This window comes from Amphiprion ocellaris, chromosome 11 (genome assembly GCF_022539595.1).
Source record: "Amphiprion ocellaris isolate individual 3 ecotype Okinawa chromosome 11, ASM2253959v1, whole genome shotgun sequence".
NCBI classification, from domain to species: domain Eukaryota; kingdom Metazoa; phylum Chordata; class Actinopteri; family Pomacentridae; genus Amphiprion; species Amphiprion ocellaris.
This window is the reverse complement of record NC_072776.1, coordinates 7,630,616-7,652,818: the sequence shown is the minus strand read 5'-3', so window position 1 is coordinate 7,652,818 and position 22,203 is coordinate 7,630,616. Positions and strand designations below refer to the sequence as shown.

General features: G+C 39.3%; 1 protein-coding gene across 1 annotated transcript in view; it reads left to right on the top strand.

Annotated features, from left to right (window-relative positions):
• LOC111569969 (leukocyte cell-derived chemotaxin 1-like) overlaps nucleotides 1-22,203 on the top strand; it is a 116,941-nt gene that overhangs the window by 25,654 nt on the left and 69,084 nt on the right. The gene's annotated exons all lie outside the window — the stretch shown is intronic.

The following is a 22,203-nucleotide window of genomic DNA, read 5'->3' as shown; positions in this document are numbered from 1 at the left end:
TTTTTCTCTATGGCTATAGACTCAGAATGTCACTGAGTCTGTGTTTTCAATTGGCAGCGATCGATCTTTCCAAACACCACTGTAGTAGTTTTCCTTCTTACACTCCAGCTGCTATGTGGACATCTCACCTAAAAAATACGCTGTAGATCAAGACCCAGTGTATAAGGTGCCCTACAAGAGCTCAGCTAATGAGACTTTCTGTTCATGTTACTCCAGTCAGTCAGAGGTCAGGGGTTGCTGTGTTTTAATGGGAGTTAGGGTCTAATGATTTTTACGGTTCAGTTAGAATATGTTGTCAAAATAGCAACCTCTGAATGAGCTATGACACTGATCCCATTTCAACTGTTCAAAAGCACCAGTAAAGTGCTTATAGGGCCTGTGCAGAACAGCCTTAATAATGATGTCATCCACTGCTTAATGCATGAACACACTGGGACCAGGATCTCTCATGTATTGATCAGACCTCCCTGTGCCAGCAGAGAGATGGAAAGTGAAAGGCAAAGCTCTTGAAATGGTGCAGTATTTATTTGTTTGTTTTGAACGGAGTGGTAATCCATGAGTCACAGAGTATGACTCATTGTCCTCTCTGAGTGCGTTTTCACCTGGTGTTAATGAAAACCAAACAGTTATGGAGTGAGTTCTCACTGAGGTATAATTAGAGTGAATTATTCAGTTGTCTCATTTTAATTTATCAGACGTAGCATCCGAACCGGTGCCACGTGTTGCATTCGAAATGTCGTGTTGGTTTAGCGGCGGAGTGAAAGGTAAGGGAGAAAGACCTGTCATGCCTTTCTCAATCTGATGCGGTGGCACTCATGTGGAAACATGTCAAGTATCGTTGCATACTGCTGTGTCCTCATGGAGCTATATCCATCATCCTCTCCACTTGGCTCTTGCTCACATGGGAGGAGAGCAGGCACATCGGGGACACTGCCTGTGGCTCATATTAAAGAGTATGAAGGCTACATTCAGAGTGCATGCGATTCATTTGTGCTTCTGTTTCCTCTGCCTTCAGAGGCTTCCCCCTCGTACCGGGCTAGACCCTCAGCATTAGCTAGACCTCATCATTATACCACTATCTCTGCATAAATTAGCATTTATGTTTGTTGCGGTATGTTAAGTAAATTGTGCGGCTGGCTCACATTGTATTGCACTAAAAAAGCTTTCACAATCTTTCTAGAAATATTAATTCAACATTCTTTCAAATTTCAGGCGCTATTTTGTGTATTTGCATTTTGTTTATGTTCACACATATGTTCAAATCTCTTGCAGCAGGCTAATTAATTTTTATCAGTGGTCACAAAGTGCAGAAGGAACATGAGGCGCACACAGGCGATGCATGATATGAGCCTCATTTAATATCTCTCCAAGTCTTCCATGACACTGAACATAATCTTCACCAACTGGGAGCAGAAAGCAGCATCCTCCACACACCACACACACACACACACACACACACACACAGGCCCACACACATACAGACACACAAACATGCATGCCCACACACACACACACACACACACACAGATAAGAAATCAACATAACAAATGACTGCAAGAAAATGATGATGACTAACAATTCTTTGCTCCAAGGTCAGAAATAAACACAACACAAATGGAGTTGGAGCCACGCCACAAAGGATGATGGGTAGTGCTTCTGATATATGTTCCTTACAGATGGTGCATCGCACTTTGTCATCTGTGTCCAGCTGGAGCAAACAAGAACATCCGGCAATCCAGTAAACTGTTCTGCCATTGTCTGCCAGGAGCCTTACTATCAGGGCTTTCACCGGCCTTTGTTGCATCAGAAGTGATGCTCCACAGCAAACTAGACAACAAAGATATAAGATCATTATGTCAAGTGTATTATGCAAGGTTTTTTATTATTATTACTATGAAAATATTAGTCTATACAGAGAGCATGCTCAAGCTATTTATTTGGGTAATACATTATGATACAGCCCACAATTCATTGTGTTATTTTAATTGGATTATTCAGGTATTGAATACCGATAATTATTCCACATTGTCCAGGTCCTGTTGGTATTTTGGGAAATTTCTGTGGAAAAGAGAAATTAAGTCGTATGTCTGTAAATAATGGGCATCTGCAGGATACAATGCTGGAAAGTAAAACTGAAATAGGAAAGAAACAGTAGCTGGAAAATGGTATAATGGTCTGCACTTGGAGAATACACACACACAGCAACGCACACACACGCACACGCATGAATATACATACATATTCCCTAAGGATACTTGGACACATGGTAGGGCTGGAAGTCAAACCACAAACCCGCTCTACCACTCAGTCCATGGCCACCCAAGTGTTAACACTTCTATTTTGTTCTGTAGAGCTTGTAAAGTAATTATAGTGTAACATACCGTATATCATAAGTATGATTTGCTGCTCAGACTGCATGGGGTAAAGAGAGGCAACAAAAATGGATTTAGCAAAATCTTTTGGAGATTATATGTTATTAAAGTACCAATGCTGGGATATATGTAGTTTTAGGGTAGGGGACTCAAATCAAGGAATAATGAGGGAATTGTCAGTCATTTACACAACATTTGTCAACTGTACAGGCAATCTATTCAAAGAAGGAACACATTTTTATATGGGTTATCAGGTTAGAGAACTTGATAAGATGGTCACATGAGACAAGAAGTGACAGGAAACTGTGGGCTTCAAAGGGAAGAGCATGCAGACAACCTGACACTGCATCGCTGACTAAATAATGAATTTAAGGGACAAAGGGAATTACAGTAGAGGAACATATGGGAGCAAAAAAACTGTTACAGGAGGATGACTGAGGGCAGACTGCAGCAGCGGAATGTACGTGAGTTTGTAGGGGCATGAAAAACATCTTTGGATACAAGAACTGCTAGCAACAGGCGGTCTGAGTACATGCCTCCGAGGGTATCTGTGGTCCCCTTTGGGGAGGTGGGGGAGGAAAAAGATGTTGGCCACATTATCAGCCATCATGGACTTCACCTCTCACCCTCCACATGGATCCCTAAGTGCTGATGGCAGTTCCTCCTATGGCGGGCAGCTCCATTAATAAAAAGGCACACTGCATGATGTGTTTCATCTCTGCTGCCTCTGCACTATCTCCACTGTTCTCAGTGCTTTTACATAATCACGATGTTTACACTAATGCTATCCTCCATTATTATCATTCAGCACCATTTGCTCAAACTATGCTGCTGTTTAGTTCCTGTACACTTTGTTCACATTCATAATGCAAATTTTCATTCAAACTCTAACCACTGCATGCTGATGATGCACTCCTTGGAATCCTTGAAGTTTCTTTTGGGTTTTTTTTTGTCTTGTTTTCTACAACCAAGATGGCTTCTCTCTTCTGCTTGGTTGTTTTCGATGTGCATGGAGCTTTGTCGTCATTCAGGCTAACCTGTCCCCTCTCCACCCAGCATGGCTCCAACAAACTTCACACTTCTATCTTGTCTTCCCTGGCCTCTAGCACGTCCCTTAAATCACAAACAGAGCACCCTGGATTTTGTGAAGAACCGATATTAAACCAAGCAAATTGACTTTTTCCATGTGTCCTTCAGCAGGTACGGCTAACATGGACATGTTCTAAATTCATGGGAACTTTTTTCTACATATTATTCTACACATTTTTTAATTTTTATTTTATGGATGTATAATTTTTTGGGACTTTTCTGCTGCTGAAACACTATTATCCTGGAAAGAGATTATTTTTTCACAATATCTATTATTATAAAGACTCCTGATTGTAATATTTTTGCATTATTGGCTCATCAGCAGTTGAATATGTATTTAACTATTGATAGGCCCCAGATGCTGAAATGTTTTTGCTCGCTGTTATAGCACCACCTTTTGGTTAAATTTAAGAAATACAATAGTTAATGGAAATAAAAGATGTGGGGTGTTAAAAAGGCACATGACATTAGTCAGTGGTAATGATGTGAGCATTCATCTGCATCCATCTGTGTAAGAATAATAAAACAGATCAGTCTTTCTCAATAAACTCTCTGCAGTTATCTTAGAAAATCATAAACAATCCAACATTATGGAAGACAAAATAGATAATGTATTGCTGATCTATTTATATATATTTTTCCCATATACATGACAATGCCGGTGTTCTATCTCTGCATAGACGATTAGAAATAGAAGGAACAGGAGGAAAAAGAAAACATTTTCAATCACAGGTCAGGTCAAATTAAATGGGACTTCATGTGTTAGACACCGACAAAAGAAAACTGTTATCCCTGATGAGAAGGTGAATACAAGCCTGAAGCAATGACAGACTCAGAGAGAAACAGTCATTGCTAACAGTCATGGTCAGCAGAGAAGAGCCTCATCCTTGTGTAGGAGTGTATCATTTTTATAACACAAAGTCAGAAGTAACAAGTGAAACTACTTGCAGTTGCTTAGAATTGCTCCACTGTCAGGGTTGTACAATTATGTGTAAACTGCACATGAACAGAAGACATGCTTCTTTGTCTGTTTTATTTTTCTTCTTTTATTGAATTTCACTGTCTTGCTTGTATTCTTCTCCCTCTTACACCTTATATTCTTACACACACATTAGAAGACCATTTTTGTGAAACATTTTCCTTTATGTGTTGTTCTAATGATGGTGGAGGAGGCTGCTGTCTGCATTGATCCAAAATCTCCCATACATGCTCAACGATTTGAGATCTGTTGAAATTGAAGGCTAAATCATATGATTCGGATCATTTTCATGCTCGTCAAACCTTTCAATGGCCCCTCGTGTCCTATGGATGGAGGGAAAGACACCATCATAGGATTAAAATAATTCTTAGAACGATTCTTCCCTTTACAGAGATGAGTTTATCCAAATCATAGCAGCAAAATTCCCCCCTACAGCATCACAGTCATTGGATCTCTTCACTGTAGGGGTCAAAGGTTTAGGTTTTTTTCTTTATTTTGTCGCTAGCCATCACTTTTCAGTCATCTAAACCAAACCAAGCGTAATAAAATAGCATGTAATATTACCTGTAACCTCATGGTGTCACTGTTGACTTAGGAAAGACTTTTATTGCTTTACCTTCACTATTCCCTCCTTTGTTGTTCTTGGTGAAGCCATTAGATAGGGGGACATCAAAAAGGAAAACCAGTTTCGACTGAATATGTAAAACAACAGTATCAAACCTAGCTGATTGCTGATGGATCAACTAAAATTTGCTGTCATACTTTTGTTAAATGTTTTAATGCAAGTCTTTTTGTTCTGTGTAGCAGGTTACAGTGACAGGCTTTACTGTTCAAATATAGCACCGTGTATTTGAATGTATTTTACCTTTATCCCAGTCACTAATTAGCAGCTTTACAGCTTGATTTGATTATTAAAAAAATGAAATTTTTGCATTTCATTTCACACTGTCACACATATTTTCAAGTAAAGCATGGCTAAAAGTTAATTTGTTTGCGCTGGAGTAAACATGACAGGCATTAATTAGCATTTAAGTATTTTAGAAACATTATGACAAGAAGCATAAAATAATGTTGCCTCACTTGACTGAAAAAAACAATATCCAAAACAAACACTTGAAAAGGCTCTGTTTGTGGAAATCAAAAGACTGTCTGAGAGCACAGCTATTTACTGTCTTCACAACTCCTGCTCAGTGCTGATAGGAGCAAGATAAAGTCTTGACATGTTCACTAAGGTCAATTGCTGTGTGGTGTCTGTATGTACCCAGATACCAGGAGGGCTTCCTGCCCTCTTAATTAAATACTACATTCACCTTATCTCGGCTCCTCATGCTGACAAGACTCTCCTGTAAACCAAAGACAACTTTTCTTTGGCTGACAGATCAAATGCTAATGAATAAACAAACAAGCAAAAATCACCAGACAAGTCCAGAATGAACAACTGTGCTGTAGCTCAGAGAGGAGTGTTGGGGGGAAAAAACACACACTGCTAATCTGATGCAGAAAGATCTCTGCAGACTTTATCTTTGACTCAGACGAGTCAAGAGCCGAGGTAATTATCTTGGTCAGAGAGGTCACTGTAGAACAAAATGGAAAAGAGTGGGGAATTGAACTTAGTTACGTTGAACCAAGCTGGAGCAAGGACACTAAATGAAACTGCCAGCGAAGAAAGAATATGTCAACTTTGTGATCATGTTAAATCAGTCAGCAAAAGAGCGAACAGAGACGCAGCAGCATTGTGTAGCACAATTACTGTCTCCAAGTGTGACAATCAAAATATGACAGTTTTGTCATTTTGTTTTTCCAAGTAATTGTTTTAAAGTTAAATTCTGGCTAACACAGAGCTACTCTGACTGTCAAGTGTTGACACTTTGCCTACTTTTCCCCCACAGAAACAGGTTGTTACTGAATTCCCCACAGAGAAGAGACAAACAGTGGCCTGTAAAAGTGTGGCAGCAGGGTACTTGAGCTTTATTTAGCTATGTGCCTTTAATTCACATGGGGATTGGGTGCAGCGTCGATTGTTCCTAACCACAGCATTAAAAAGATTGAGGCCGCTATGATGTTGCCACGGTAACACACATTGTGCCTTTAATGACAGCCTCTGCTCACATCTTTCGCGTGATCATTTGCAGCCATGATAGTACCCAACTTACACCGAACTGATTCTGTGTGCTGAATAGGTTATGGGGTTGCGTTGTGTTTTCCTCATCTCGCATGCACTCGGTAATAGGAAACATTGTGTGTCATTCATTTGTTTACACATGATAATTAGCTCGCAGTGTGTGTTTGCACGCATGTTGTGTCATGCTGTCTGCCAGGGTTGTGTTTTTTTTTTTTTTGGCTGTATGTTTAAGACACTGTGCGTGGCTGCGTGCATGTATCAACATGTGTTGCTGTTGCTTGCTGTTATGTCCCTGTTCCGCACCAGCGATGATCATTCAGCTGACCATCACCTCTCCTGCTCCCATGTGGATTTAGTTATAAAGCAGGGAAGAGCACTGGCTGAGACGACACAAACGGCATGAGTATTTCTATCACGTTTGTCAGACCATCCTCCCTCCAAACAGTATTGGAGTTGCTTTCATTTTCAGCTCATATTTGTATAGCCTTAGGCAGTAACCCAGAGAAATACCTAGTGGCAGGTAGGACCCAGACATTTGTACATTACTGACGTATTAATGTCTCTGCTCAATTAAGGGGGAGAGTGCATGTTTGTGAAATGTTATTCCATCTAATGGGCCAGGTTTATTGCTGCCATTCATAATCAATATTTCATCTGGATATGCATAGAGATTGGAACATGTGCAAGTATATTCATTTTTCCCTGAATCCTCTGTATAAGATGACAGTCTGTGCATACTTAATTGCAAATTCAAAGGATGAGAGGATAATAACTTGCGTCTGGGTGTGCTTGCACATTTGTGAGGATCTGCAGCCGGCAATACAACTCAAGGTTTTCCTAAAATAGAGACAAATTTTCATTTTAACATATTATCAGCCTATTAAGTCATTTAGAAACTGCTGCCGAATACTCTCTGAATGCTCAATCGAAGGCATCTGTGCACATTTGTGTGTGGTCTCTTCAGCAAGCAAAGGCGGTGTTCTGAGGATTCAATTGGAGCACAATGCTTTGAGCTCTGAGATAATTTTTGGAAGTTTAATTTTGGCCTCAGTACACCTTTGGCTCAAAGAAACGGTTTGTGGATCAGTTAGGCTCCTAGAAATGACACGCTCCACGCTTTTTTCTCCTTTAAAACAATGCTCTTTGGGGGTTTATTTTGACCTGTTGGAATTTGAAAGAGAGAATTTTCCAGCTGTGAGCTACCTCATAGGACCCGGAATACTTAAAAGGGCCGTGTATTCACATGTTTGGGGATTGTTTGGGGGGGCCTTGGATTTTACAAAGACTTCAAAGAATAATGGGATAATTATTGCACTTACCACCAGAGGGAAAGAGGAAGAGAGTGAGGGAGACACAATGAGACAGACAGAGGGAGAAAGAGAGAGAGAGCAGGGAGGGAGAGAGGGAGTAATGAGTGTTCAAAATAGACAATAAATCTAATAGCGTGCAAATTGAATGGAAATATGCTTTCACAGGAACATCAAATCTGTGATTATTATTATCAACTGTGATGCTGTGATCTTGTCTTGATCTTTTTTTAAAAGAGAATTGCATATTGTAAGAGTTTGGAATTATACATATATATATATGTATGTGTGTGTGTGTGTGTGTGTATGTGTGTATATCTATATATTTTTTGCCATTTTTTAAAAAAAAAATTTTGTTATTTGTTTTTTGTTTTTTGTTTGTTGGTTTTTTTTCCAGCATGGGGAGAACTCATCCCAGCTACCACAAAAACAGCTGGCATGAGAGTGGCTGATAGCAGCATGCTCACGCTGATTAAATTGCAATCGATTTCTGCAAAATGTCAGGAAACACGAGGGTCCAGTGCCATTTAATGTGTGTCAGATGAGAGCTGTAGGTAAGGGTCTGTGTTATCACTCATATGTCACAGAATGTGGAGAATGACAGGCCGGTGCCAGGGGTTTAATTGGCGTTAACACTTGTGGTGTAGTGCGCAGACTGAGTCTCCTAGGCAGTGCCCAGTCAATGTGAGTCAAGAGAAGCACTCAATGGGCTTTGAAGGGAAGCAGTTATATTTACTTACTGAGATGGATTTTGGGGGGAATTTTATATTTTTTTTATAAAGCTTTACAGCAGTCTGGAGTGATGGAAGGCATGAAGTTCAAAAGAAATAAAAACAGAAAACAATAACTTGAGTACACACAAATCAGGATCAGTCAACACTGGGGCTCTCCTAAGCAAAAGAAATCCTTAGCTGATAAAAACTGATTTGTTGACTAATAAAACAGAGACGATGATCAATATGGCTGTAAATTGCTTTTGTTGGATAAGGCGCCACCAGAGCCGAATAAATATAATCATGCAAAATAGCCTCTCTAGATCCATTGGTTATCTAGGACCGATTCATACATGTTGTAGTAGCACGGAAAGGCCTGTTGAGCTACTCTGGAAAAACAACAGATGCAAAGCCAGAGCAAAAAAAGACAAAACGATTGACCTAAAACATCTCGGTTGACAAAAACCATAAATACTAATTAACTCAGTAACTGATGAGGAGGAGACAGCCTGCCCTGGTCAATGTGCTCAGTTTAAGGTTTCAAAGACATGAGAAGATTATTCTTTTGGATTACCTAAATGGCTTTGCAGGGAAAAAGCCATTAATCAAAGGCACCCTCTGGTCAGGAAATAGCTCCATAGAAAATATCTACAACCTTCTCATTTCAGCACAGAGATTTCTGGCAAAGCTATAAAGCACAGTGTCATGAATGACTGGCCCCACTCCAAACCCATTAATGATGTGATGCTGAACTCTCATTCAGAGAATAACCCAAGACACTCAAAATGTCATATCAGGTTTGTCAGCAAAGATTATTCGGACAGACGAAGGTCACGTACTGGAGATGTGGTCTTGATGTCACTTGTTAACTTTTTGACTTTTCGAATAAGCGCCGCATGCTGAAGCCTATTTCTGGCAAATGATAGGCAGTGGTTGGACGCAGAGACCTGGACCTTTAATCATTTTGACCAGTGATAATCATTTTCAGTGCACATGAAGTTGCCTAGGAAACAAAACCTGATTGGTGCTGTGTCAAACAGAGTCACTTTGATGTACGTAAGGGCTGCAAACACTCAATTCAAAACATGATATACCTCCCACGCAGATGAAGAATTTATTTCCCCCCCACCCCAGCCCCTCTTTTTTTTCAAACTGCATTTTTATAGTCACATGAATATCCAAATGATAAATTACTTTGCTGGTGTTTCATCCATGTAAAACATTTTCTCCTGGATGTTGTCTTCCTTTGAATTGGCTGGGGGAATCTTCAAAATTCCCACATGAAGCATGACAGATAAATAAAGTGGAATTCGGCTAGAAGTTGTCTCAAACAACAGATAATTTATTCTGCTTTGTTTCCTTGTTGTTCTTCGTCTCCACACGGGGAGGGAAATGCAAACATCCAGCATGAAGTGTGGGCTACTTCATCGCACGGCAAAGAATATTTATGAGAAATGTACCATAAATGTATGTTGTGTCTGAATTACAGGCAGAAAAAAAATCATGAAATCAAAATACTTCGCAAGTTTTGAAGCTGCAAGAGTGATAAGCAGGTGGCGTGGGTGGATGAGAGAGTGAACTGAATGTGGAATATTTTGTGGATTATTTTGCTTCCTTTTTTTTTTTGGTCTGCTTGTTGTGTTTGTGCCATTCTGTGTGAATAGAATGACAAGCTAACAAAGACACGTAATCACAAAAAGACACATTCATATCCAATGAACTAATTTCTGTATATTTTTTTTGTATCTCATCTGAATTTTGAGAGCAGTTTCCTTGCTTAAAATTCACCATAAAACTTGCATAGTTTGCGAGAAGCTGTAATGTTATTACGTTAGGTTTCTACCACTAAAATGGGCAATTAGCCTCTGCACTGTGCTGTGTTTCCTCTCAATTTTCTTTGCCTCAGGAAGGCGATGACAGCCACAAGTTTCAAGGATCAGCATGCTATCGATGGGCGGAGTAGTTGCTGAATGCTGACAAAATAATTACAGTTTTATTTTAGTGTTAAAAGGATGAGGTGATCAAATCTTAGCAGGAAGTACAAGACTAAATTTAGCTCCGAGCATTGGACGGAATGAAAAAAAAAAAAGCCACCTCATATTACAGCTTTTCAGAAGGCTATAAAAGAAACTCTGTATGAGAAAATGTATTATGGAGCTGAGACCAGTAGAACAAAGGCTAGCTCAGAAAAGGGGGGAGACTTGTGCGCTCTATGCAAAACTGCCTTAAGATAAAGTTCTTAAAGTGGTTGTCAGATGCTGTGCTGAAGTCAATAGTGAGGCTCTCATATACGGTTCTTCATGGGGCTTCCTTTTATTTCCTTTAGCCTAAAAAATCAGCACTGTACTGAAAGGAAGGAGATATTGCTGTCCCCATTTCCTCACTCGGAGATGACTCTCTATTCACGTCTCTCCCAACCTCTTTCACTTCATTATATGCTAAGTTTTCTTTTAGATGAATTATTTTAACATGGCTATTTTCTCTCTCGCCACCTTTCAATTTCTCTGCTGCACATCCTCTTGACCTCATGACGTGTTTCCACCAAGGTCAAAGAGAACTGTTTATGAAAAAAGGAAGAAAAAAAACATAGTGCTTTAGAGCATTCAGATCCAACTCTAATCTCCTTTCTCAAGATGACGGAAGGAAAGGATCACATATGACTGAAGAGTCTTTAAAATGGATTGGAGAAAAAAAAGATGACGAGAGCCCACGCAATCACTCCTCCCTCTGGTGCAAGAACTAAATCCCCAAAGGAAACTCCTCATAAACATTCAATTTGTTCAAGGCAGCTCAAAGTGTGTTCAGTTTCTCATTTATTGTACCTTTGGTGCATATCCAGTGGAGCTCTCCAGCAGCATGTCGACCAATCAAATAACCTGGAAGCAGGTTTGCTGCTTCTGCCATGGTTGTAATTTCCACCTCTCTGACAGGCCTTCAAATTTAATCTAATTTGGATAAATTATACATTAAATTAATTGTATATTAATTTCATTCGATTTGGTTTTAATCGGTGACATGATTTGTTAGTTTAGACCGGTAGGATGGTTCATAGAGCTGCTGGATTGTGGGATTTAAACGTCATACTGGATGGTTATGTTTCATATCCTTCACTAAAGGGAGAAAAAATAAGGAATCAAGGGAATGTAAATGCTCCCTCACCTCATCTAAGCTAGAATGAAACTCCACTTTGACTGCCATTTTCATCCACACATGTAGAGTTTTCAGTGAAGGGACCAGTGAAAAGAACACATTTGCCTTCACAAATTGCATGAAATCCTGCCCAGGATTTGGTGATAAGCGTTTGGGGTTTGAAGAGCCTCATACTTTTCGCAGGGAAGCTTTGATAGATGGGTTTCATTAAAGCTTTTTTTTCTTCCTTTTTCTTATCAGAATAATAAGTGACCTTGAAGAGAATATTGTCTAATTACCAAGGTTAAAACATTTTGAGTTATTTCAGTTCTAGGTCTGTTTCCTTTTTTTGTCTGTATTGGATGCAGTGTCCTTGTTGCAGACCGACCACAATGAGGATTAAAATGAGAGTGGATTGGACAGCAGGCATTGCGTCACATTCTAATGTGGAGTCTAGTCTGTGCCCGTTAAAGCATGCAGGTTTGAACTGAACATCCAACTAATCTTATCGAGCTGCCTCTGTTTTCGGCTTTGTCCGGGCTTTAGGTAAACAGTAAACACCTCTAAAATGATTTAATTTCGATAAGTCGTAGGTAATTATTACACAAAAGGACTATTTGTGAAATTTAATTGAAGAATGTGTCGTATCCAGATTCTAGGACGAGATCGACCAGATGAACAAGAAGCAGAAGTGTTGTGGAGCTGGATCTCACTGTAGTGACGCCTCTGGGGTCAATATTGCAAACAGTGTTTTGACTCCAACACAAACAGTTTTGATCCTAGTGCTCCCACTGATCCAAACATTTACTTATTCAAATTTACTTCCAGTTATTGCCTGAAATGACAAAGTGATGCCCTGCAGAGTGGGGATGCTGTTCAAAGATGTTCCAAATGATTGATGCCTTAGCATTTGACATGGCTGTCTGTCAACTAGTTGTTTGAGTGCTTTACTGCTTTCATAAAGTGCTCATACTGACACAAATTTAAGATTCAGGTCAACATCGAGACCTTCCTAACCTCTAATCAGCATAGATGTAGCGCCATGCAAGCACGGAGGTTTCTGACTTTAATTATGGACTATTATCATCATTGTGAAATGAACACAGAGGTCACTGAATCTTTGCAAATTGACCCTTACATTCTTCTTTTTTCTTTCTTTTTTTTGTTCTCAGCTTCTCTAATATTCTGCAATGCATCTATTAGTACATGTTTCGATTATCTGCATACATTAAACAGTCAGTAGAGTTTCAGCCCTGAACTGTGCAATTCATGCACTAAATTATCTGGTATTCTTCAAATTGTGAGTCTTGTTTTAGTATCATATTGTCCAAAATAAAAAAAAAAACAACAGCGGTTTCATTACATTTTTTTCAGATATCCATTTTTTTCCCCAAATAATAATCGCAGATGTCGTTATTGTAACTTCTTGTTTGTCCTTGTGATAGTATTGCTGTCTCGCAGTTACTATGCCTAAGCCTGGACATAATAATACCAGAGTATATCTGTATAATTCATTATCACCTTAACATGCTGTATGGTTACAAGTTTAGTTCATACCAGCATCTTATAAGGGTTTTGATGACAACATTTCTTCCAATGAAGATGTACTTTTCCTAGCAGTCACGAATCGCATCATTTAAAAGCAGCGTTTTAAAAAGGAAAATCATATCAGACAATATGAGCTCTGAATGGTGCAGAAGTCAGTTGACATGAGAAGTTAAGACCGACGACAGAATCCCCTTTAGTTACCTCAGCTGCCTTGACTCTGACTCTATAAAGAGTGGTTTTATGCTGACTGAATTGGTTTGGTAGGCGTCACTGTATGAGAAAGCTATGTGTAAGACCATGAATGTTAGTTATATTTGTCTACACTGAGAAATATGAATGAATTTTGAAGCACATTTTTCTGACGTCTGAATAACTGTAATAATTCCACAATTGGCAAAAGCACTGTCTTTGTCATTGTCTTTGTTATGCTTATTGTGCCCCGAAAAGGTTACAAGAAAATATGATTTTAATATATAGTGAAAGTCGGCGACCCGAGGTAGGCAATAGTTTTTGAAAAACTATTCATGCATTCGAGGGTCAGAACCGTAAAAGACAGAAATAGGAAGAACCTCTGATGAAAAGGTTTTTATTTTCCATTGCTTCCAAGGGCATGGAAGCTTTCACAGAAAACTCATCCGTCTTCATCATTTTGGTTTGAAGAAGGTATAGTGATCATGAACAGGATTGAGAAGAGAGATATAATAGCATTGCACGCAATTAGATTCAAACCCATGCAAGAGCTGAAAATGGATGATTTCCCAGGGGGTTGTGCTAATCCACTCAAGTGCCATGGCACCTTGTCATGCACTTCTTTAAACAAATCATATTTTTATCCTGGCGTGAGGTCACAGTATTTACATACATTTCTACAGCTGCCAAAATTATTAAATTTGGCATTGCTTCTTAACACATCGGAGAATGTTCTGGGCCACACTTTACCTTTATGATGAATCCATTACACATCTATAAATGTGCTGGGCTTGTAGAATGACAACGGCATCACAGGACGTCGATGTCGGGCCTTTTGGTCTCAGAGTTGGATTGTAGTTGATGAATGCCTTTTGCAAGACTCCATCATCAAACAGCTGAGTGTGAAAATGAAAAGAATGACAACATTCATAAATGCGTGTACACAATTTCAAGTGCGTAGTGTGTGTCATGACTAAATAGATTACACATAATGACGGATACCACAATAACCTGATCTTCTGTAATAGCACTGACGCCTACCATGTGTTTATCTCTTGCTGATAAACCGCTGTATGAGCTGCATCAGTGGCTACATGTATTAGCATAGAGAATCTTATTCTTAACTATGTAACCTGGCTTTTGGGTCAGAGTATGGAGCTATGATAAGTGGCCTGTAACAGTTCATATAGACAAATGCTCTCATTATGAGGTTAAGAGACTTGGCTTGCTGTGATATTTACCCAACTTGTGCAGTGTTATGGTTAACCTACTTTTACTCATTCAAAGAGGAGAGGGGGCTTGCTGGCAGCTGCCTTCCATAGTTTTGTGCCAGCAGACTGATCTATCTCTGGGTAAAATACCATGATAGATGGATGAATATATTCTTACTTATCATAACGGCGCTTCTCATCAGTCAGTATTGGTGTCGCATGAAAACAACTGAACCCATAAACGGGTAATTAAGGAAAAAAGAACACAAATAAATGAGTGTAGAAAGACAACAAATGTAGATGCTTCCATTAAGTTGCACTGCATAGTAAAATGAAGCAATTAACATCCAATCATGCTCTGTGGCATGTGTAAAAACACTGAGCAGGCTCAGTTGATAATGATTATCGAGATGAGAAGGAGAAAGGGTCTAAATGATTGTTAGGGTGTGGAAGGCAGGAGCTTCAGTTGCGGATAAATAAATAGAGTGAGAAGTTGTGATCAATATGTATATGTAACGACAGTGATGCTTGTCATTTAGTCCCATATGTAAGGAAAACCATCCTGTCAGCAAGTCTGTTGACAAATACACAGAGAGGGATATTATTATTGTATTGTTGCAGTGCATAAACTCCTCATTACAAAGATAATGCACATTTGAGAGCCCAGTGGTGCAAAAACCACAGACTCTAGTCAAGAGATGTAGAAAAGGTCAGGTGAGTCATTCTTCACTGTATTCTCGGCGAGTGGGTGAGTGCATGTGCACCAAGAAAACAATACTGGCCTGGATGCGTGACCCCTACGGTGCAGGGATCTGGTGGCTCTGTGATGCTGTGAGGGGCATTTTGCTGGTATGGTTTGGGTTCACTTAGAGGGAACGGCCAGTACCCTGCACTAGAGCTCCAGGGACTAGTATAATCAATGTCAAAGTGTATCAGAGCTGTTCTAGCAGCACGTCTTGGTCCAACACCTTATTGGGACACTTTATGCTGGTTTTCCTTTAATTTGCCACCTATCTGCAACAAGCATCAACCTCTCAGGCTGAAAACTGAAGCCAATGCAGAGGTGCCAGAAATTGCAGTTCCTCCAATGTTCGCTTCAGGCTGGCTGAAAAAGAAAGTCAATCTCCATTAATCTACATATTAAAAATGAACAACTTCACAGCTGAAATAAACATGTTTTCATTTTTAGTTCATTTTCCTATGCATCACAATTGCACGAATGTATTTTTTTGTATTTTTATAACTCACCTATTTCATTTATATTAAGGCTTAAAATTATGCATAATCAATGGTGTAGCTGCTTTGAGTGACAAGGGGGTTTGCTGGCAGCTGCCTTCCATAGTTTTGTGCCAGCGGACTGATCTATTTCTGGGTAAAATACCATGATAGATGGATGAATATATTCTTACTTATCATAACAGCGCTTCTCATCAGTCGTATTGGTGTCGCATGAGAACAGCTGAACCCATGAACGAGTGTTGTCTCTCGGACATTGACTGTATTATGACAGCCATTGTCCTAGAGATGTTTGCATGGCCCACTTTGGCTCCAGTCTTACTCAACTCCTTGCTCATTTTTGGATTAGTCAGAAGTTACAAGGAGTTAGACACTGTGTAGATGGCAGTGGCTGGAGCCACCACACTGAGCTTCAAAGCTGCTCTTCAGCACACCTATTGGTCTTATCACTGAGGGTTCATCCACTTTCATTTCCAGTCCACAGTCTGTACCAGAGTATGGCTAATGAGTGTACAAAAATGTGCTCTACCAGTGGCTTCAACCAGTGAGCCTTAAAAGCCTATATTGCTGTTAGATCAGTAACTGATTGGTAAGCAACAGATGACCCAGAAACCTAAAAAATTTCCTCACAGTGAGACATGTTTAATGATTTACTGGCAGAGCTGTATAATGTCATGATAAGGCTTTCTCTTTCCTGGGTACTGATATACACATTGTTCTTTCAGCATTATAATGCACCAAAAACTGTAGCGCTTCTGTAGATTGAAAAAAATCCGTATGTAGCATGTTTAACTGACAATAAGCAAGTCCAAAAAAAATCCAATTACTGCAAACACAGCACTGGAGCAGAAAGGCGGAATGTAAACGACGATGGAGGAAACAGTTAGTCTGGAATAATTTGAGTTCTAATGCTAATTCAAACAAAGCAAAAAAAAGTAAGAACAAAATTGTAATTAAAATGCTAAATTATTAATTTTATTCATTTACCCATATAAGTACCGACAGATCTGTAATTTTATTATATATTTATATACATACAATTCAGTTGAGTGGTTGCAGTGTGTACATGTATATATACCTATATACCAAATATATAGGTATATAGTTAGGAATATATATATACATAAATATGGCTCAGTGAGGCTCTAATTTTGCAGTCTAACAGTCTGCACAGACATTTTCACTTGTTCTGCTATATCTCTGTTGGGCAGAGCTTGGCCAGGAATTACACGAGGTCCCCAAACTCTCTGTACTAATAATCATAAAGGTGTAAATTGACTGACCCTACAGGTGCAATAAAACTAACAGGAGAGTGAGGGAGATGTCAGTCGAGTACTCGTCTGTACACACCCACGCAGTCCTCCGGCGAGGTTTAATCAGCCAAAACATAGTGAAAACACCTGTGTGGGTGAACCATGGGTGTACAAGGGCTTTAATGCTGGTGCAACTGCAGCAAAATAGTGAACTTCTAAGTGTGGCTTTGCATTATCCTTTTCACACCATCCCTGACTGCTTATTTTGTGGTCTTGTGGGTCTGTCTCAATAATTTTGGATGCACAAAAGAGACATTCTGCAGTAACAACGACAGTAGGCTTAGAACACAAAATGAATAAAGGTGCATTGTACATTGTAGATCACTTACTGCAAACAAAGAGGGCAATGAATTAAAATGCAATCATAACAATGGTTTTCTATAGGAAGTAGTGATCAAAATACTTATATAGTTAATGTGCTAATGCATTCAAACTTTAATAATCCCAGCTAATTCAAAGCAAAACCACCTTCAGCCAAGGTGGCTTCATCATTAACTGCACAGCTAAGTTACAGTAAATGCTAATGAGAGTTCCTCCTCTTTAGCGGCTATAAAGGCTATACAAACTGTGAAGCTTAACATTCAGGGTGCTCTAAAGAAGCTTTGTGGTGTCCTTATCTTTACCATTAACAATGTCAAACAGCTGAACAGTGAGGAGGCCTGCTGTGTCTGAAAAGCCCAAGGATGCTACACTTACGTCTGCATGTCAATCGGCCATCGTATTCACCATCTACCACTTTTGTCAGACAGGTTTTGTGCTACACCAAACTGTGTATTGATTCAATAAACTGTATATCGATTCTAAAAGGCTGGGCATGTTTCTATACTCGGTCTGGCTCTGTCTAGTGCCTCCTTTCTCTCTTTTCCACCTTATTTATGATGGCAAACATAGCACTTAAAGGGTGAAGCTTTTTAGACTCGGGACTCTTGAGCATATGACAGAGCGCATTAGCTTTTCCACTTTATGCAGATATTGGCCCACTTTGTCACTAAAAAGGCATGTAGAGGACTATTTTTGCCCAATTCAAAGTGAGGAAAGTGTGTCATGACCCAGTAACACGTAGTGAAACCTGTATGAAGTCCTGCCGGATCACTTCCTCATGCTATATATTCTCTTGGCGTTAAGCATTATTCATGATTGACAGATTGGCGTGTGTTTTGAACTCCTCCCGGAGGAGAATGCCCTCAGTAACACCTTTTTTAACAAGCACTTAAAATGAAATGGTTGTTTAGTCAGGAATTTTCTGTCAGATGGGAGGTCAATAAAACGAATGTTAATTCCTGTGGGTCTTAATGAAAACTAAATGCAGTCAACAGTGGCATGCATCTTTTTGAGAATGAGAGCCAAACAATATTTAAAGGACAGTATTTTTCGAAAGCCTCTTAGACTGCCCTGTCAAGTCTGTCTACCATTACAAAGGGAAAATAAATTCTGAAAAGTGCTTTGCTTCAACACATGCATATCATTATGGCGCTACTTTGAATCCAAATTAAGGAAATCATTACTGAATAGTGAAAGTTGGCATGTACATTTATTTCCATGTCATTGTGTTTGGTAGAAATTTAGCAACACATTAATCAATTTGTTTAACAGTCATCTCAGTGTGTTTTCAGGAAGGTTTCACAGTCATCTTCGTTGGCCAGAGTACTCGTAGTTTAGTCAGTGAAACAGCTCTATTTTCTCTCAGAATAACACAAAGCTTTTCGAAGGTTCCACCAATGCATGAGGAAGAAAAAGAAAACTACATAGGCTATATTTCAGTGTCACTGAATAACATATTGCTCAGTATTTCTCTGGAATTATTATAGTAACCTAAAAAAGGTTCAGTAAATCTTGCTTGGGTAAAATGTGGGTAATATTCTCAAGTTTACAATCTGCTTTGAAAAATTTTCTGATAAAACAATGCAGTGATAAACCTGTAACTCCAGTACTGCAACGATTGTTTTTTGGCCGACAATGTAAAGCTGAAAACCAAGTTCCCTAATATTAAAAGCATAATTTGCCAGTTTATGTTTTTATATGCTTGCTGTGTTCACGATGAGAAGATTGACATCCTGATCTTTTGTCCTCACACTAATAATGAACCTAAAGCCAACAGGCAGGTTAGCTATAAAGATGAAAAACACAGAGAACAGCTAACCTGGTTCTACCCAAACGAGATATAATGTGTGAATTAGTGAGCTTTAGAAGTAGTGATAGGCAGATTTTGTTACCTTAGAGAGAACCAAGCTTACTGTTTCTCTCTGTTTACAGTCATTGTGCTAAGCTGAGGTAACCAGTTGCTGGCTATGGAGTCATAGAGTGATTGGCCACAACATTAAAACCGCCTCCGTAATATTGTTAAGGACCTCCTTCTGCCTTGAAAACAGCTTTTACCCATCGGGGTATGTACACGGGGTCTCTGGAGGAATCATGCGGTGTCTGGCACCCCAACATGGGTTTATTTGTAGGTTGCTGGGCGGAGTTTTTGCGGATTGTTCCAACACATCCTGCTAATGCTTGATCAAATTGGGATCTGGGGAGTCTGGGGGTCAGGTCCAGGCCTTGATGCATTCTTGAGCCTCACCCCAGTACTGTGGTATTGCCATGAGGGATGTGCTTGTGCAACGATGTTTAAGTGGGAGGTATATGTGTCAGAGTATATCCACATGAATGCCAAGACTCAAGATTTCCCAGCAGAACATTCCATTATAACAAGATGATCAATGTTAATCACTTTAGCCGTCAGCGGTTTTAATGTTCTGGCCGACTAGTGTGTTCGCCACGCAGACATGTGAAGGCTGTATTTGGCTTCTAATCTTACTCGTGGCAAGAAAAGCAGTTTCTCAAATTTACTCTTTTAATCCAGATTTCCCCAAATGAAAATGACAGAAAATTGCTATTCAGAAAACTTATTAGTGTCATTTTTGGATCATGTCATGTCAAGGCATTTTCATTTTCTGTCAGAAAAAAAAGATTCATATCAAGTGCTTCTAGTACACTTTAAATTCTTGCACTCAATATGATACATTAATGAAACACTGAATTACTCGCTTTGCATTATCCAAAGCGATTCTTGAATTAACAACAAATACAGAGGTGTCAAGTTTCCCCACCCTAATGCTGTAGAGTTTTAGCTATTTAAATGCAAGTATGCTTTCTGCCTTTTAAACAAACATGCAAATAAAGCTAAAAGCGTTATTTTATAATTCGCCCTTAAGACACGCATGCTGTGTTCAGTGACATCACTCTGTTAAAATGAAAACTACACTCTCAATATTGTTTACTGTTGTTTCCCCACCAACAGTTCTCAGCCAAGTGGAACCATCTCCCATAGAATTTAGTGGAGGTGGAAGACAAGCTCTTAATCGGCTGTGTTATTGAATTATTGAATTAAAAGCTTAAGTACTCAGGGTGAGCATGTCAATTTTTCACAACTGAATGGTACAGTGCTCATTCCATTTTCATCTCAATAGATCATTTGTGTATGTAAAATGTAGAAGAATGGAGGTATTACACAGATCAGTTTCATTGTCTGTAATTCCCTTTCACTGTGACTGTAATCATTCTGAGAGACAACTCATATTCATCCAACACTGCATGCTAGTCCTTAATCTGCATTCAGCTCCCCTCAACAACATAACACTTTTTTGTCAAGCAGCTGTACTGTAGCAAAGTGTTAATTAAGAAAAGGTTTGCTTCAAAGCAAATGCTGCATAATTATGGCAGAAGTAGAAGTTTAACCTGTTTTACATCCTTAAGTGATATAGTGTTAAAAAGTTGGAGGAGTAAGTGTCGCAGCAAATGGTTCAACCCTTTTCTACTTGACATTCTGCTCACCTGTCTTCATCCCCCGTGTTCTGAAACCCTGGGACTGATACAGATAAAATGATGTGATGTTTCTGTCTGTATTTCAATGGGATGAGTTGCTGTGACCCACGCAATCTCCCTCTCAAAGAGTATTTCAACTTATGCAGATGAGCTCATCAGAGCTGCCTGCTGAGATGAGACATCTAGGTCTGGAATTGTGTCAATACCAGCACCAAAACAAATGCAAATCAAAATCCAAATTAATGTGTTTTCCCTGAGGAGAAACTGAGTCGTACTTATAGTCAGCTCTCAGTAGATGACAGGATTCTGTTATCCAGAGCTCATGAAAAACAAGGCATTCTCAAACCGCTCACTGAGCCAGGGTACAAAAGTCAGTGTCTCCAGATGGAGAAACTAAACTAAACTAAGTAAAAAGAAGCAGGAGGCTTTTGTGTGATTGTTTTACAGATGCGAAATAGTAAACATCCCTACATTTCCAGGATCCCCAAGTTTAGTGATCCAGCTCGGTAAACATACATCCATGTTTATACTTAATCGCTCCCATATATACAAAGTCAGGCAGATGTAGTGGATATGCGCTGGGTTTTCTAAATAGAATTACTCTGGGTAGAGCAACATTTATGTCCTTGTCTCCTAGTGGAATGAACAAACAGCAGCCATTTTTGTAAAGCAAGTTGTGTTTGGAAAGAAATGAGCAAATGGATGGATTGCAGCAGTTTAGCCTGTTCTAATATGTCCACAGACCATGGCCTTCTGTCACTACTCCCACCCTTTCTGCATTTGATTGAATAGTAAACAGTGCACAATGCATACAAACAGCACATTTGCACATGTGCTCTTGTAAATCTAACGAGGGAGACAGCAAATGATAGACATTTAATACACTCAATGAAAAGGCTCTGAATTTCCACATATTAAGCACTAGTGTCTCCTAACCTTGAAATCTTTTCAGCGAATGTTCTCTATTTTTATTTGTCGTATAATTCTCTTTCTCTCTTTTTTTTGCATGTGCTTGTGGTAACCTTTAATACACTATTTGTTCAATCCTTCGCCGCTGTGATGACCTACTTTCCCCCACAGGGATCATTAAAATTTCATTTTATCTAATCAAAGAACTCATTGCTAAAAAGTCCTTGCTTGTAACTGCTAGTTGCAGCTGAACGTTGAGTTTTTTCTTTTTTGTTA